This window comes from Cuculus canorus, chromosome 9 (assembly GCF_017976375.1).
Source record: "Cuculus canorus isolate bCucCan1 chromosome 9, bCucCan1.pri, whole genome shotgun sequence".
Taxonomy (NCBI): domain Eukaryota; kingdom Metazoa; phylum Chordata; class Aves; order Cuculiformes; family Cuculidae; genus Cuculus; species Cuculus canorus.
The window spans coordinates 13,866,392-13,882,948 of record NC_071409.1 but is presented as its reverse complement, the minus strand read 5'-3'; the positions used below and the strand labels follow the sequence as shown (position 1 = coordinate 13,882,948).

Below are 16,557 nucleotides of genomic sequence, written 5' to 3'. Positions count from 1 at the left end.
TGTCCCTACTGAGATGGCTTCTCTGTCAACAACCCCAGCACAAACTTGGGAATGATGCTGCTGTCTCTGCAGTATGGAAGAGAGCTTAATTCTATTTCAGTCACACCACTCTGTTTCAGCATCAAGCTGAAATTTTGACTAGTCTAGAACTTCCAAGTGAGTTATGTTCCAGATAAAATAAAAACCTGAGCTCATAAGTGACCCTACGGTGAGACTGTTCAATGACTTGTTTGCTTTTGGGTACTGATTCATAAAATAGGCCCAGAGGAAAGAGCTGGGAACACATGCTATTCATAACAACGCCTCCAGAGAATAGCTCATTTCTTTCTCTTCCAATGTTCAGTCTTCAGTGTACTTAAAAACAGACCTGGTAGAGAGAATACAGATAAGCTAATGAAAGGAAGATGAGACTTTTTTTTCCTCTTAAATAAAGGAGAGTGATAACTTTTAATGAAACCTTTTAAACTGTTTAGATCCTATTTAACATCCCTTACAGTACCTTTGAAGAGCTTTCCCTGCTTGCTCCAGATCTTGAATTGCAGAAGATAATATCTACGGTTGCTATATAACTGCAGGAGAAAAAAACATCTTAAATTCATGAAGAACCATGAGTACTCATGTAGTATCAAGAGAGCCAGCTATAATTATTTTACTCTAAGCAGTCCTGGGGAAACAGCTGTAGCATTGTGTACAATTTTCTGTGTAAATTTCAGGGAAGATGTAGACAATGGGGAGATGCCAAAGGAGAACAGGGAGAACAATTGCAGATCTTAAAAGCATAACCTCAAAACAAAGAGGGGGGGGAAAAGCTAACTAAACTGGAATTGAAATAAAGCAAGTACAACAGAATTTTCAATATATATAGAAAGACTCATGCCGGCAGGGGGTGGGGGTGGGGAGGAAGGATGCACTGTTCTCTCCAGCAATCGAGATAGAGTAAGAAATAATGCACTTAAATTGTAACAAGAAAGAGCCAGGTTGGACACTTAAAGCTTTTTAGTGGTAAAGATTTTGATGCAGTAGCTTGAAGTATTTGTGAATGTCATGGGGTTTCTGATCACTAGGGGTTTTTTAAGACTAGGTTAGTCAAACACGTTAAAAATAACATACTTCATGCTTGGCTGCCAGAGGTGACTGACATTTGTTTAGGATACTTTTTAATAGCTATCTAATACATCCTTCAAGCTTTTTGTTGTAGGAAACTTATCTACACTATCTTTGCAAACCTCAAGCCTTGGAATAGAGAACATGCTTCATTTTAAGTTAAGCTGCCTCCTCTATAGACTCCAGTAAGTTTTAGATTGTTTGTCTATACCAGAGAGATGGTAAACCAGGCGAAGATGCCCGAAGAGTTGATGCCTCAGACCTCGGCTGAGAAGGGTGCGTTGAAGTCACATAAGAGGAAGACAAGTTACTTAGTCAAAATATAATTCTCATGGTATTTAATCCACGTTAACCCAAGAGGGAAAAGTTAGTTGGTTTTCCCAGTGCTAACACTTATTAGACCATGAAATATTTTTTCCCACTGGAGATATTTAGAAGTGAATTGGACAAAGTGCTGGAAAATGGGTCCTGTACACTTTGGAGACTACTAGTTCCATATAGTCGGAGCATCTGAGATGGGTTCAGTTTCCTATTTTGCCACTGATTTATTGTATACTTGTGTTGATTTTATTTTGAGATTTGCCATTGGGAAGAGCAAGAAGTTCTGAGATACTCTGATCAGAGGGTCTGAAGAGGCTTAGGATCTAGTTCTACTCCTTCTTTCTACTTTCAAGCCTATGTTTCAGGTATATTGTGGGCATGCAATTCAGCAATAGGTTCTAAAGGAACCTATTTAGGTTCTAAAGGAATAGTCTTAAGCATGAAAATACTTGTATTATAGACTTTAGCTACTAACTTCCAAAAAAAACTGTGGGCCGACAATTAGTCTCAGGTGCTCTGGCAAAGTCCTTATAGCTCAGTCGACTCCCTGCTGTCTAGCTTTTAGAAGGCAGCATACATATATATGTATATATGGTGGGGTTGTGGGGGGAAGCTGTTCCATGGAGCAAACGTAGAAGAGGCAACAGTGTAATGAGAATGAGGCCTCTTCTTGCATATTGGCCTAAAGTAGGTCTCAAAATTCTCTTTTATCAGGAGGTAGCAACGTCTGACCTTTCACGTTACCTGTAAACATATCTTTTCAGGAAATTAACCAGAGTCCTGCTCAAGAGCATTTTGCCAAGTGACACAGTAGGCATGCAGTCTGGTGTCATCTGTTCCATCTTTAATGTTGATTGTTTGTGGGTTTTTTTTTTCAGAGAATAACTTAAATTCATTGGAGTTTTTTGGTTTTGTTTTGTTGTTTGTGGTTTTTTTTTTTTTATTATTATTCTCACGTAGAATACCACACACTGAAGCACACAGTTTTAATTACTGGCATATCTAACAAATCAATGCCCCTCACTTTCCTGTTTGTATGTCCTTTCCAGGTTGCAGCTAGAGACTAGGACCACAGGCTTGCCTTGACTTCCACTTGTGCACCCAAATGTACTGGAACTGAAGATATTTAAGTGAGGGTCTGGATACATGTGTCAAAGAAGATTGTTGTAACACTCCAAACACTCCTGAATCAGTCAATCTAAATCAGAGGTCAGGATTTCTTTGCATATGGCTGTGAACAAAATGTAAATGGATTTGAATGGACTATAAAAGGCAGAAAAATTATCAAACCTGGTTTATTCTGATGTTCTGATTTGGGAAAGGCAAAGCCACGAGAGCCTTTTTTGTTATTTCCAAGGTTTGCAGATCTAGTACTTTTTTTCTTCCAGTATTTAATTTCTTTGCCTTGTTTTGGCTGTCTTGGTTTTACCCTAGTTCCTCACAGCTGCATTAGATTCTGCTTTGGGTCTATGCAATCCTTACCGTCCTTCAACTTTTGCCTGTCTTTGTTACAAATCTGTAATGCCATTGATAGAAGAATCTCCAGGAGGCTTTCTAGCACAGCATGACACCATACCAATATTAACATCCGAATGCGTGACCTTGTTAGCTCAGTATACACAGAGCAGATATTTTTATGCTAACTGCCCAATGCATTACTTTTTATTATTAATGAGAGATGTGCTGTATAAAACAACACCATTAAATTTCTCCCAGCTGGAAGCCTTACTATGATATTAACTTAGACACCATATGATTTTGGGGGAATTTCTACCAAGGGTTAGAATAAAATTCTGGAAGCAAAGAATCCTGTCAGTTGGCACTAATGTTGTATGACACCCCGTAGCCATTGTATCAACAGCTCACAAGCAGAGTTCTGATTTTCTGTAGCAAATACAAGCACCTTCTTGGTGTCATGGTTTGCTTCTTGTGGGACTTGTTAGAAGCCAAGCTAAGCCTGCTATTTCCAAAACCATCAGGCAGAAATTAATGAATCAAAAGAGTAAATAACCCACCGCTTATTCCCTGAAACAAAGAGAGCCTGTCATGTAGAAGGGGTAGTTGCCTGGCAGGAGGTTGTTGGTGCTTTTTGACATATAGGAATGTTGGGACTGGGTAGAGAACTAGGAACAAGTGAATACACAGGGCCAAGTGTAAGTGTGGTTTGGACTAGGAGACCTTTTGTCAGGTGTTGGTGCCTCTTCAATGCCTCTTTCAGTTCCTTGATAATAAGCCCATGTTCGTGTGGGATCTGACCTCATGGAGGTTAACGCTTCTACTGAAGATAGATAGCCAAGTCATGCTCTTTCAATCTTGGATGTTTGCTGTTGCTTGCAAGCCTGTTTCTATTTGTGTTGTCCTTTAGGTGTGATGCCTGCAAGCTAGGAATTGCCTTAAGGTTGCTTTGTTTGGTGAGAGAAGGGAAGCTTGTTTGTCAGGTATGTTTTCTTCTGCACTTCAGCATTTACCAGTTTTGTCCTAGCCCTCAGGCTGAAAAGGCAGATGTGAACTAAGGTGAGCTATAAAAGAAATCCAAAACACTTAGAGTAGGTTTGTGAATGGGTGAGGAGGAGGCTTGTTGCCAAACTGAGGTGGTGTAGAAGGCAATGAGGTTCTGGACCTATGTTTCTGCAACTGAGGGAGAGGCCCTACCTGAACCTCTTGGCAATGCTGCAGCAGGTAGATGGAGGGCAGGGTCTCATGTAGGAGCCCACTGGTTGTGCTTGGGGTGAGAGAGGTTGCTTTTCTCCTTGTCTTTAGGGATTTAATCTGCCTAGAGCAGAACAGATAATATGGGAGCTGCATAACCAGTTGTCACGCACCAACCCTTCTTCTCTGAGCAGGCTGCCAGACTGGAGCTTTCTTGTTAAACGGGCATTAAGGTCACCCCGAAGTCAATTTCATGCTTGAACTGCAGCCCTTGCATTTGCAAGGTATTACTTCTTTGCAGTACCTCAAGGAGCACCCACGGACACCGGCATCTTTAGCGTTGACTACGCACAGCATTGGTGTCAGAAATGCTTTCTCTTCTTGGACGCTTTACTGTAGCAATACCAGGGTTGAGCATGTGTCAATGTGTTGGAGAACCCTCCTCTCAAATCCACTCAAAGTTCCTCTTTTGGGAAGTGGAAGTTGCTTAAAAAACTGGTGACTCGGTTTTTCTGGCTATAGGATGCATATAAGAAATGTTGGCTTTCTAGACGATGAATGGGATTTTTCAGTTTAGGACATGCTTTGAGAAGTTTAGGGTGTGAAAAAAAAAAGTGATATAAAGGTCAATAGGCAAACTCATATTCAGCCTTTGACTCTTCATGCGCTGGCATAGCCATGCAGTCAGCTTCAGTCTGATGGTACAGAAGAAAGCAACAAGGTTTCTGCTCATGTGGTGTTGAACAGCCAGAAGAGTGAGCAGAAAATTGCTTCTTCTACAGAAGTTTTCTCGCACAATACTGTGAAGAGAAACTCTGGGAGACAAGGAAACGCATGTAAGATGCTCACAAATCTTCTGGTGATCACTTGAGACTCACTGTAGCATGACACATACATAGAAACGTTTGAGTGGTGGGAGAGGAATCACAGACTGGGCAAGTGGCTTTTACATTCCAGCAGGTTGTGGATTATCTGCAGCAAGATCTCTCTTCTACCTTTGTGTAGACTCTTTCATTTCTGAGACATCACATTTGATGGCAGTCTTCAAGAAAATCTGAAGTAGAGACAGCTCTCTAAACAGAAATTTTGGGTAAGATTGCAGAGGAGTGAGCAGACTTAGTTCCAATGGGTCCCTTCCCAGTACTCTGGTGTGTAGTTGCACTCAGTGGTGACTGCTCACACCAAATCAAGAAAGTACTTTGCAAAATGCCCTACAGAGCTGTTCCCCAGGTGACCTTGCTGTCCTAGGTCACTGCTACCCACTGATGCTAAACCATGAGAGGAGCTTAGTGGCTCAGAGAGGGAGGTAATGTGGAAGAGGAATGTTTGCCCATTGGACCACTATTGGTCATGGAATGCTGCTGAAGGGCGATTGCCAAGGTTACATGGGAAAGTATTTTATTTATCGTTTCAGCAGAAAAATTATTGCTGTGTCTTCCCAAAATAGTGTTTAATTTTTGCACTTTTTTCCTGAATAAAGCTGTTCTTGTTTCCTACCAGACTCTGCATTGGCGTGTGGAAGAACAGAGCCTGGCTACTGATGCTGGAGAGTAAGGAAATGCTGCTACTCCAGAAGAGCGGGCAGGTATACAGGGATGGTGATCATGGTGCTCTGTACTTGTAAGAGGGAAACTGTGAATCCATATATTATGGATGCTGGCATTTCCTGACAAAGGACTTATAAACCCTAGCAGTCATCTTGATGGCAACAATTCATTCTGGTTGGTCTGCCAGCAGCACTGGCTGCCTCTGAAATTATGCATGCTTTCTTTTGTAAATATTTTCTGTGGGCTGTTTTCCCAGGGCCATTTCTCCTACCATCACCTTCCATCCTTCCTGTATGTGTAGCCCCTTTCTAGACCAAAAGAGTGTTGTTTGTAGCAATCAGTGTTTATAAACATGTCCTGTATGTTTATTTTTGAAGATTAACAGTTCTCCCTGTCTCTGTGGAGTGACTACCTACCCAGATGTCTTCCTGCTTTGTTCCCAGAAGTAGGACAGCCTTGTGTTTCACCCAGCTACTCTGCACAGCAGAGGAGAGAGGAAACAGAAGTTGGAATAAGGATTCACTATGAATCATTACTTCTTGCTTCCCCACCCTAGCTCATCCATGAGCTGCCCGGAGGCTGCTCTGGCTTAACACTCCTGGCAAAATTAGTCCTGCCACTTTCCTTCCTCACCCTGGCTTGTCCTCTCTGTTAGGGAAGTTGCCAGGAATCCCCTGTTCCATATGCAACTGCGGGGGTGATACAAGCACAGCCTTGTGTTCAACGTGGCATTTAGAAGCTGTTTTCCTATTGCTGATGATCAGAGCAACATCTGTCTCCTTGTTTACAAGGATGCAGTTGTAAGATGATCAGAAAAGCTGGGTTTCTGTGGCTGCCACTTACTATAACTACTGAAATGCATTTCTGCAGGAATAATCTCATGGTATATAGATAGACCTCCTAACCTGTTCTGCTTTAGCAAATGATGTTCAGGGAGTGATAATGTAAGCTAGCCTGATAGAAGGCTGTCGAGATTCTTTTAGCTGGAACTTGATGATTTGGGCTGAATGCTGCCCTGCTTAGCTTTTATGCGTTGGTGTTTGACCTGGGTGGGGACTGCAGACGCTTGCATGCAGAATTACTACCTTTGCCTAGGCTGGTTGACAGGCATGCTTTACTGAGCTGTTCCAATGCTGCTTCATTCAGTGTGATGCTGACCATAAAAGGTGATATTGTCAGCAGCAGTCCCAAATGTTGTCCCTAATAATGGAGTGAGAGCCTCTAGTTTTGATCTTAGTTTGAGCATATGTGTGTAGAAGTTATGCATCAGAACTGCTTGTCTCAAGGAGCCGATTGAGCTTCTGTGAGCAGCTGGGTTTGGTGTATCTGTCTGACTGAGGCCACTTTCATGTCCTATTACCTGCCAGTGTCTAGGCATAATGTATGACTTTTGTAGCTCTTTCTCAAAGTGGCGCCTCTTCTTTCCCACTTGCTGTTCCTCACAGGGATCCTTGTTGTGTTGCTGATTGCCTGGTTTCTATGCTGTTTTCTCCAGCTCATTGGTCTCTCCCTTGCACAGAAGGGTAGGGTTATGCTGGTGGATTTCCTCAAGGAGCAGAGACTGGATAAGGGAAAAAAATGTTCAGGCCTCTTGTCCTTTGACATGCCTGGACAGAGTTCAGTTATGTGGCATCTGTGCTATGTCTGGATCCACTTTGTGTAGCTGCTTCCATGGGCTTAGAGCTCTTTACATGGCTTCCTCTTTTTCCAGCATTGTGATCTGCACTTGCCCTATTTTTTCTGTCTTTGTCTATTGCTTTCTGGTGTGTAAGAACATTGCCTAGCTCTTTGAGAACTCTGCCCCACACCTAGCAGATAAAAAGGAGGCTGAGGTGGCATTTTGGGTTGATGGATGTCCCCACAACTAGAGCAGTCAGCCTATGCCTGGTCATTTTTCACCTGAGGAAGCAGGTAAGCCTGTCTGGGTAACCCTATGATAGCTACAGGACAAGTAATAGGCAAAACAACAACAACAAAAAAAAGAAACGGATACTTTTCTGACAGGGAAAAAACCTACTTGCCACTATAATGATGGGGCAGTAAGCAGAAATGAATTGTCTAGATGTTCTGCTGTCTTTCAAAGTAAATGTATATATGCTTAGGGTGTTGATTGCAGAAAGCTCTGTTTTCTTGTTGATGGAGTAACTTATATGTCTGTGTCAGCTCTTCAGGAAGTATTGTGTCAGTGGGAATGTAGACTCTCTTGATCTCTTTTAACTCTCTGACCTTACTTAAATTCTCTGAGATCTCAGCAAACTAAGATTAATTGAATGGCTTTAAACATTCAATGGAAACTCATGCTGCAGTGACCTTACTGTTTGCCACTGACAAGAACATGAAGAATAGTAATTTCAAGCTGCTACAGAAGCAGCTTTTCAACACTGTTGGAGGCAGATCTTGTCCCATGGATAAGTAACATGTTGGTGTGTGGCAGGAGGTGCTGTTATTTTCAGCACTTTGGAGGTTTGACTTGCAAATAGAGATATTTGCTGGGATTTTTTTTCAAAAGAGTTGACAGTAGAGGGAGAAATGTAGTTCTTTGCCTCTTTAAAAGCATTGATTTTCTGTACAAAGGCTGTACTGTAGTTCGAAGTGTCTTCTCTGTGGACTGTTTTGTTTAAGAAAAGGAAGTATTGGCTAAAGAAAAGGTGCGGTGTTTGGGCAGGCTAGGCTGGAGCTCAGGAGATATTAGCTGGATTTTTGAGTAGGCTACCAGTGACACACGACCATAGGTAAGCCCTTAAATATGTCTCTGACCTTGTCTTTATCTTATTTGCTTGAATCTCAAGCATTTTGGGACAGAGTCTAACCTCGCTGAATGTTTGCAGAGTGTAATGCAATGAACCTGCTTTCTGGGCCAAACCTTTGGACACTGCTGTTATACAAGCAGTAAATCATGTTCACCTGTTTCAACTGTCATCAGTCTGCAGAGATCCATAACCTCTGCTGAAGCTTCCTTTGCACAGGTTTCACCAGCTGCATGTTTGGAAGGACTGTGTGCCTAGGAATTAGCAGAGGAGCTGACAGGCTGCATCCAATTACCTTTTAAGTGTTTGTGCACTTCCTTTTAATGTGCATGGCCAGTGCTGGCTGCTGTTTGCCATTGTCATAACCAAAGCAGTCATTGCTCATCTAGGTAATGTGTTGTGTCCTTACAAAGTCATTGGCAGAGATTTCCCTAATGCTGGGTTTTACCTTAGTGACAGATTCCCTCTGTTACCTCCGATGGGTTGCAGTGACACCCAGCAGCAGTGCATTTCATGATGCTGATACTCTCCTGATGTTGATGCCGATTCCTCTGGGTTATGTCCTTATATGTCTTTACTGCTTGTCCCTAGCAGCTTGCAGTACCATCATCACTTACGCTACATTTCCTTAAAACTGTTCCTCCAGTCTTACCTTGTTCTGCTGGGTCTCCCTTTTTTCCTGCCTCCCTTGCCTATCTAGACTGTGAACCGTTGGAGAAAGGGGTTTAGGTGTGCAGACTCTGACCAAAGCTGGAAGCTGGCCAACGACACTGAGGTAAACAGTCCTGCCTTGGGGTAAAGTGATAAGATACCTTTCATGATCAGACAAACATAGGTTTGTTTCTCTTAAACTTTTATCATTGTGAGGCTTTTTTATACTGTTCTTAAGTTTGCAAGGAGAGGTAAAGGGAGAGCACCATCTAATTAAGCAGAGGCTCCTGGGGTAGGAGGAGGGTGGGTTAGAAAGGAAGCACTTTTCTCAAAACCTTGGCATGTGGCATACTCCCGTTCTCTACTGAGCTAATGCCAGCAATACAGAGGTTCCCTGCTGTTATTTCCCCTTTTTTTCACTGTCAGTTGAACTCAGTAAGACTTGTTTCAGCCCTCTAGTTGCATTTTCCCCCTGCACCTTCACTCAAACTTAATATTTAGCCGTGCTGTGCTTCAGCCTGCAGGGCTGGAGAGGGCCCCTTCAGCACTGGGAGAGCTCCAGCAGCGCTCCTCAGGCTCTGCCGCTCAGCGCAAGGGCTGCGGGGATCGCAGCTTCGGGCGCTGTTGATGTGAAACATCCAATGTTATCTGGCAGATGGGAGATGTTTACTAATTAGTTTGCCTTAAACAGTTTTTAAATAATTCTGTTCCGATTAGGGTTTACACTCTGCCTAGCTTCATACTGAGTTTCTGGGCCAGGCAGGAGTATCAAGTTTTGATTGGTGATAGTGGCGGTTTTTTTCTGATGGGGCGCACATCTGATCAGATGCATCCTCCCCAGAGCAAGCAGGCCCTGTGTCTGATCCAAGCCCTCACTATCATCGCATGTTTTCTGCTACTTTGGTCAAAGACTTTCTGAATAGGGATTCATTTTTTCCTAGATTTATACTTCACTACATTGATCTGCCCTTAAAAGGGAAGGATCTTCTTCCAACTAGAAGAATCCTTAAAGTCATTTAAGAGGAATAAGAGTAGGGGAAGATTTGTAGGATAAAGAAACCCTTATCCCAGAAGCTATAGGCAAGATCATAGAAAATACAAACTGATGAATAAGAGCAGGCAACAAAAACTTTAGATAATGTGTATAGGTAGAGCACATTTAGTTTTGGCCCTTATAATGTATTTGGGCCAAAGGCCCCTTTCTGTTCATGTGAAACAAGATGCCACGAGGTTTAAAGTTCTTCATGTGACCAGATGGGGTTTGCCGCAACAATAGGGTTTCTGCTTGGTTTTGTGAAGGGCGGCAGTTTTGCTGGCATTGCACAAGGCTATGCATGATAAAATAAGCAACCTTCTTTCTCCAGTTCTTCAGATTTATGGAACTGCTGGAAATCAAAACTCCATTGCCATTTGTGTAATTTTTTTATTCTTCCAAACTGTACTGGATGTTCTTCACATTAATTTGTGGATTACAGAATGTTCTAGGCAAAACATCAGTGGGACAGTATAATGTTAATGCAAGAGTTCAGCTAACATAAAATGAAACCACAGTGTTCTTCTGTCCTGCTTAATAATGACTCGAGTGAAATGGGGACAGTTGTGTGGTCTAGTGGCTAGTGAGGGGTGTGGTCCTCTAGATTCCTGGAGCTGCTTCCCAGCTCTTCTTTCCCATGCTGGGTGAACTTAAATAAGTTTACCTCTTGTAAATTGGAGACTGATATTTGGCTATGAAGCTTATTAGGAAACTTAATTTTTAAAGAGCATTTTGAGAACTTGAGATTACAGGTGTGAAATAAAGACAGTGCTCTCTTAAGTAGCTCTAAGAATGCACACTGAGATTCCAATTTTGAGACACAGGTAACAAGAGCACTCACCCTTTGGCTTTTTATGAACAGAGCACTCTTGATCTGGAATAGTCCAGAGATGATAAATATGGATACTCCTGAACACGTTGCTGGAATGACTGTTTAAATTGTCAGCACTTTGGTTTATAGGCATTGGAAGAACAATGGTTTAATTTTCATGTTGGCAAATTATTCTGGATTTATACAGAATTGTGTGGCAGTGGTCTCTAGCATAGCAAAAGGTGCCCCAGAGCCAGGAACTTTAACTGATATAGGAGTGAACCAGATTGGTTGAGTTTTGCTTTCCGAGTTGAGTGTAAGGCATCAGTGGGGAAAAGGAAACAGTAGGAAAAGTTTGTTACAGCAAACAAAGATTGGACATGCAATAGAAAAGGACTACCCTATGGAATACCGCTGTTAGGATACTCTAGGCTAATTCTGCAGAGATATATCTGTTGAAATGGAACAGCAAACACCTTTCCACGTCAGAGTAGTTAGGAAGTGAGGTTGTAAAATGATGAAATGCTGTGAAGTGCAGATTGTACAGGTAGAAAGAAAGAATAAGCTGTGGACTTGATACCTGGTTGAAGGATCTTCATGCACGTTTTATCATAATTAATTTGGTTGTCTAACTTAAACATTATTTTTTTAAAAAGACAACTTTTTACACATCAGCCTATCTTTCCCCTCTCAAAACCTAGCCCCCAAGGGAGCTCAGGTCCATGTGTCTAATCAGAACTTCCCCTAGCCAGGTGACAGAGGGGGGGCTGATTGCTTCTGCACAGTGAAATGTGACCTAAAGTCTTTGAGAAGGTCTGGCACGTTCAATATTATGCGCCAGAGTTTTGCCATTGGATTTTGCTGGCACTGGATCAAGCTCTTACTTTGAATGCACCCACGATCAATTAATTTCAAGCTGTGTCCTCATCTATGGCCAGAACAAATCAAAATTTTCTCCTCCTCCCACATATGCCTAAGTGACATCATGATGTTGGGTAATTGTTGCTTTCTTGTCCAGCCAGCAATTTGTCCTGGCTTGAAGTTTGGTAGCAGTTTTATGCACAGTGTGTACTATACAGGACAGCTGGAGAATATGCTTTGCATTTGCAAGTAGTTGCTATGTATTTGGGTTGCAGAGAAACAGTGATTGATGATCTGTGTCTGTCAGGCAGGCAAAGGCTAGCTCATGGCTAGGTAAGTGTGTGAGCCTCCATTGCATTGAAGACTACATTTTTGCAGATGCTTGTCCCCAACATTAAGATTTAGGCACTACATACTTCTAAGGAACCCTCTTCAAACCAAGGTTGTACTCACGCAGGCCCTATTCGTTGTGAGCTGTTGTGCATCAGTCCAGTCAGCCTCTACGAACCTCTTGACTGTGAAAAGCTGATCTGAATCAGAAAGGTAAAGTTCTGGGCAAAGAGGTGCTGTGATATTAACCCACTGTGCTTTCTAATGAGGTACTCATGCCTAATATAGAATCATAGAATGGTTTGGGTTGGAAGAGACCTTAAAGATCCTCCAGTTCTACCCCTCCTGCCATAGGCAGGGACATTTCCCAGACAGACCAAACTGCTCAAGGCCCATCCAACCTGGCCTTGAACACCTCCAGGGATGGGGCAGCCACAACCTCCCCGGGCAACCTGTGCCAGTGCCTCACCACCCTCATTGTGAAGGATTTCTTCCTATGTCTAATATAAATCTTCCCCCTTCCAATTTAAAGCCATTCCCCCTCATCCTATCACAACATGCCTTTGTAAAAAGCCCCTCCTCAGCTTTCTTGTAGGCCCTCTTTGGGTACTGGATGGCTGCTATAAGGTTTCCCTGCAGCCTTCTGTTCTCTGCTCTGAACAACCTCAACTCCCTCAGCCTGTCCTCATAACAGAGGTGCTCCAGACCTTGGATCATCTTCATGACCCTCATCTGGATCTGTTCCAACAGTTCCATATCCTTCTTATGTTGCGGATTCCAGAACTGGACAGAATACTCCAGGTTGGAGTCCCATGAGAGTGGAGTAGAGGGGGAGAATCACCTCTCTCAGTCTGCTAGCAGTGCTGCTTTTGAAGCAGCCCAGGATGCAGTTGACCCTTCTGGGCTGCGAGTGCACATTGCCGTATCACGTCAAGCTTCTCATCAATCAGCACCACCAAGTCCTTCTCCACAGGGCTGCTTTTAATCACATCGTCCCCTATCCAGTACTGAAACTACAGATTGCCCTGACACAGCTGTAGGACCTTGCACTTGGCCTTGTTGAGCCTCATGAGGTTCACGATATTAACCCATTATGCCTATTAATGAGATATTAATTCCTAATTGTCTGGGGGACGCAGAGGTGCACATAATAAACACAAGTCTTTGTAATGCTCCCTGTCCTTAGTGGCTGTTGCTTTATAGAGAGGCAATTAATTGGATTCTGGAGTGCTTTCACCAGGATAAACCAATTGAGAGTCCCCCCCACCTTCCGAATCTGGCCAAGTTTTACAACGCCCATAGAAGTTCCTCCGTGTAGACAGTCTGATTAGTTCAAATTAACGCCTCAGTTTATAACACCTCATGGAATTCCTAGGAGCCTGGGACTCTGCCATAGAGATACGCATTACTATTTTGCAGATGTGGAGTTAACTTAATGATATAATGGAGTTATTTAGAGAGCTGGCGATACGATTAGGACTCTAGAATGTCTGATTCTCAAATCTATGCTTTCCTATATCTATCCTCCCCAGACATTATTTAGAATAATTTCTCCTTTCAAACAAAAAATAATTTTGGAAAACGCAGATTCCCAACTCAGCTATAAAATGTCATCTCCATGATGATGATAATTATGGGATGCAGCAAATGCATACATAATTATTCTTACTGCTCACAGAGCTGCAGATAGGCCCATTTTCTGCCTCCTGAAATGTATAACCAAAGATTTTCCTCATGCTGTCTGTTCTGTGCATTTTCATGAGCTCATTCCCTAAGGCTCATTGTGAAATTGTTCTAATTTTTCGAAGCAGGGAGAAAAAAAATGAAATAACTCTGTTGGAAATGACATTGATTTGTCTGTGAAGCCATTGCAGCTGTTTCTCTCTTGAAGGCACAAGAGGAGGAATTCCTGACTTTTTTTAATGCAGGGAGGTGGGGAGCAGTCTGACAGTAAGAATGCGGTGAATTTTGGAAGTTCTGAAAGTGCTTTCATGTTATGCGTGTGAGAATGCTGAACAAGTATGATAAAGTTAAGAATGTTTCTGACTTTCGGATGTGTAGTTTGGTCTGTGTCAATAGTTATAACTGGATCTTAGTGTAGGTTAATTTACTTGATGCAAAGGGTTGTGTTTGACAGCCTGAACTTGTCAGCCTTGCATCTCATAAGGGAAGGCCCAGCAGAATACATAATGCAAATGTTCAAATAATATAATGAAAAATACCCTTCTGAACTCTTTTTCCATTAAATATGAAAATTAAAATGGCTTAACAAAACACTTTTCTGTCCCTGTCTTTTACAACAAACAAAAGCTCCAATGTGGAGTCTGAAATTGCTCATCAAGGAGAGAGACCAGGCTAGGGTTTAGTAAATGGCTTTTTCTGAATAAAGTAATTAGTTCTAAAGGGAACATGACATCTTCTGTACATTGCTAAGGTAGAACAGTCACTGTGCTTTCTGGCACTTCATCAAACTGCTCCTTGTGCATAGTTATTGGAGAAAGTGCATTTACACGTACTGTGAATGTCCGATGCCGGGAAGAGGTTTCTTAAATAACAAGACACAGGCTATTATGTGCATTAGCTTTATTATTTTTTTAGAAGTGTCTTAGCCTTTGGGGACTGAAGGTACTTAATAATACGTTGCTATTACAGCCTGCCAGTGTGGTGCTGTCATATCTCAGGTGCTTGACAATCAAACAAATGCAGATTAACCCTTAGTTGTTCATCGAATTTTTAGCTAGCGTTTTTTACATCCAGAGCTTGCAATGAGTCCACAGTGCAATGAAGGCCAGCATACATCTGTCATTTTGGTGTATTGCCAGAGACTAAGCTTAGCCCAGGCAGGAGATATGGCCTCTATGCTTTTTGTTAAGATGGTGTGTGACTTTCTGTACAGAAGCACACGGTGTTCTGGTGATGGAGTATGATACAGAGAACGACAGCTTGCACCTTGGAAAGCCTATATTTGTGGAAGTTACTTGTGATTGATATGGAGAGAAAGAGCACATTTCCAATCCGATAACTCTTGAACCTTCAACCAAAGCATGAGACATTATATTCCTGCGAGTTTTTCAAAGAGAGGGATTGCCAAAGACAAGAAATACTGTCTGAGTAACTTCAAAGAACCGATAATACTGAAACATTTACTTGCTCATTATTAGACATCAAAGAAACAACAAGAAAGAACTTGCACTCAGAGCAACAAGCATTGCCTATCTTCTGCAGGAAAACAGTTCCTCGTGCTTGCAGAAAGACAAGGAGATAGCTGGTAGCCTGCTCGGCCAGCAGTAAGCTAACAGCAAAATCCCAAGTCATGAAAGTCATCAAGGGAGGTTGAACAATGAGTGATTTCCTAGTGGTGTAGATGGGACCTGAATGAAAACCTCTCATGGGCTGAGCTGTTCAGCCCTTATATCAGGACAATATGTAATGACGTATGCGTTATGGTTTGAGTGTCTTGGGGTTTTTTTTTTCCCCCCTAGCATCCTTGGTATTGAATAGCCTTGCAGAATGGGTGTCCAGGAGCTCTCCAGTTGAAACATGGCAGGCACATCACCCTTAAGTCATGGAAAAGATCAGTTTGCGTTGATCTCTGCTAGCTATCCAGGTACAATTTGTCATTCATCATTCATGGTGTTTTTCGTAACTGTGACTCACCAGTATGTCTGGGTGTGGAGTGAAGTAGGCAAAGGGAGAAGCGGCTGCTGTCTGTGTGTACCAAACAGCAAGGGCTCAAAGCAGACTGCTTTTGTTTGTTGAATGATGTAATAGTTTTGTAGGTTGTGCCTAATGTTTGGGGTTTTGTGGTTTTTTGTTGTTTTGTTTTGTTTTTTTGTTTGAAGGTTGAGTACATCTCAGAGGGAAAGTTTTGGTCTCCAAGAAATTCGAAGTTTTAAAGACCAGGTCAAGAGGCTGAGCAAAGGCTTGGGAGGTATAGTTGAGGGATGGCTCTTGCATGCTGCCTGGTCAGTAATAGGGTTATGGGGAGATTAATTCTACAGTGGCAGCAACCACAGCACTTACTTTTGTTTATTTCATTCTGAAAAAAGTATGTCCTACTGAGGAAGCTTCGCTGGTACCCAGACCTGCCACGCTATAATCTTTAGGGTGACTTTTCTCTGTGCAGTGTGAAATGGGGTGAAATGAAGTGATGTGATGGTGCAATACCTGGCCCAGGGCAGAAGCAGAATTGCTCTTGTTCAAGTCAAACCTTGCATCTGTAGCCAAGTCAACTGTTGAACGCTGCTAGGCCCAGGAATTTTCCTTTATGCAGCAGGAATATGTAATCATTCCTGGTAGTGCAGACCATTCTGCAGACAACAGTGCCAGTCCTTACAGCCTGTGCATTACGGGTAGAGATGAGGTTAATGTTTTTCCATCAGAATCTTTTGTTTTCAGGAGCTCACACTTCGTAGAGTTTAACTGCTTCAGCTGATGCCTACTGTGAAAAAGGTCACTCCTCTCTGATTTTTATCTTTTTTTTTTTGTCTTGTTTTCTTTCTT

General features: G+C 42.4%; 1 protein-coding gene across 1 annotated transcript in view; it reads left to right on the top strand.

Moving 5' to 3' along the window:
* The first annotated feature begins 5,579 nt into the window (after positions 1-5,579).
* The window catches only part of TP63 (tumor protein p63), a 253,148-nt gene continuing 242,170 nt past the window's right edge, over positions 5,580-16,557 (top strand). Inside the window, exon 1 of the mRNA XM_009565617.2 lies at positions 5,580-5,659. The gene's annotated coding sequence lies outside the window, so the exon portion shown is untranslated. The remainder of the gene's footprint in view (positions 5,660-16,557) is intronic.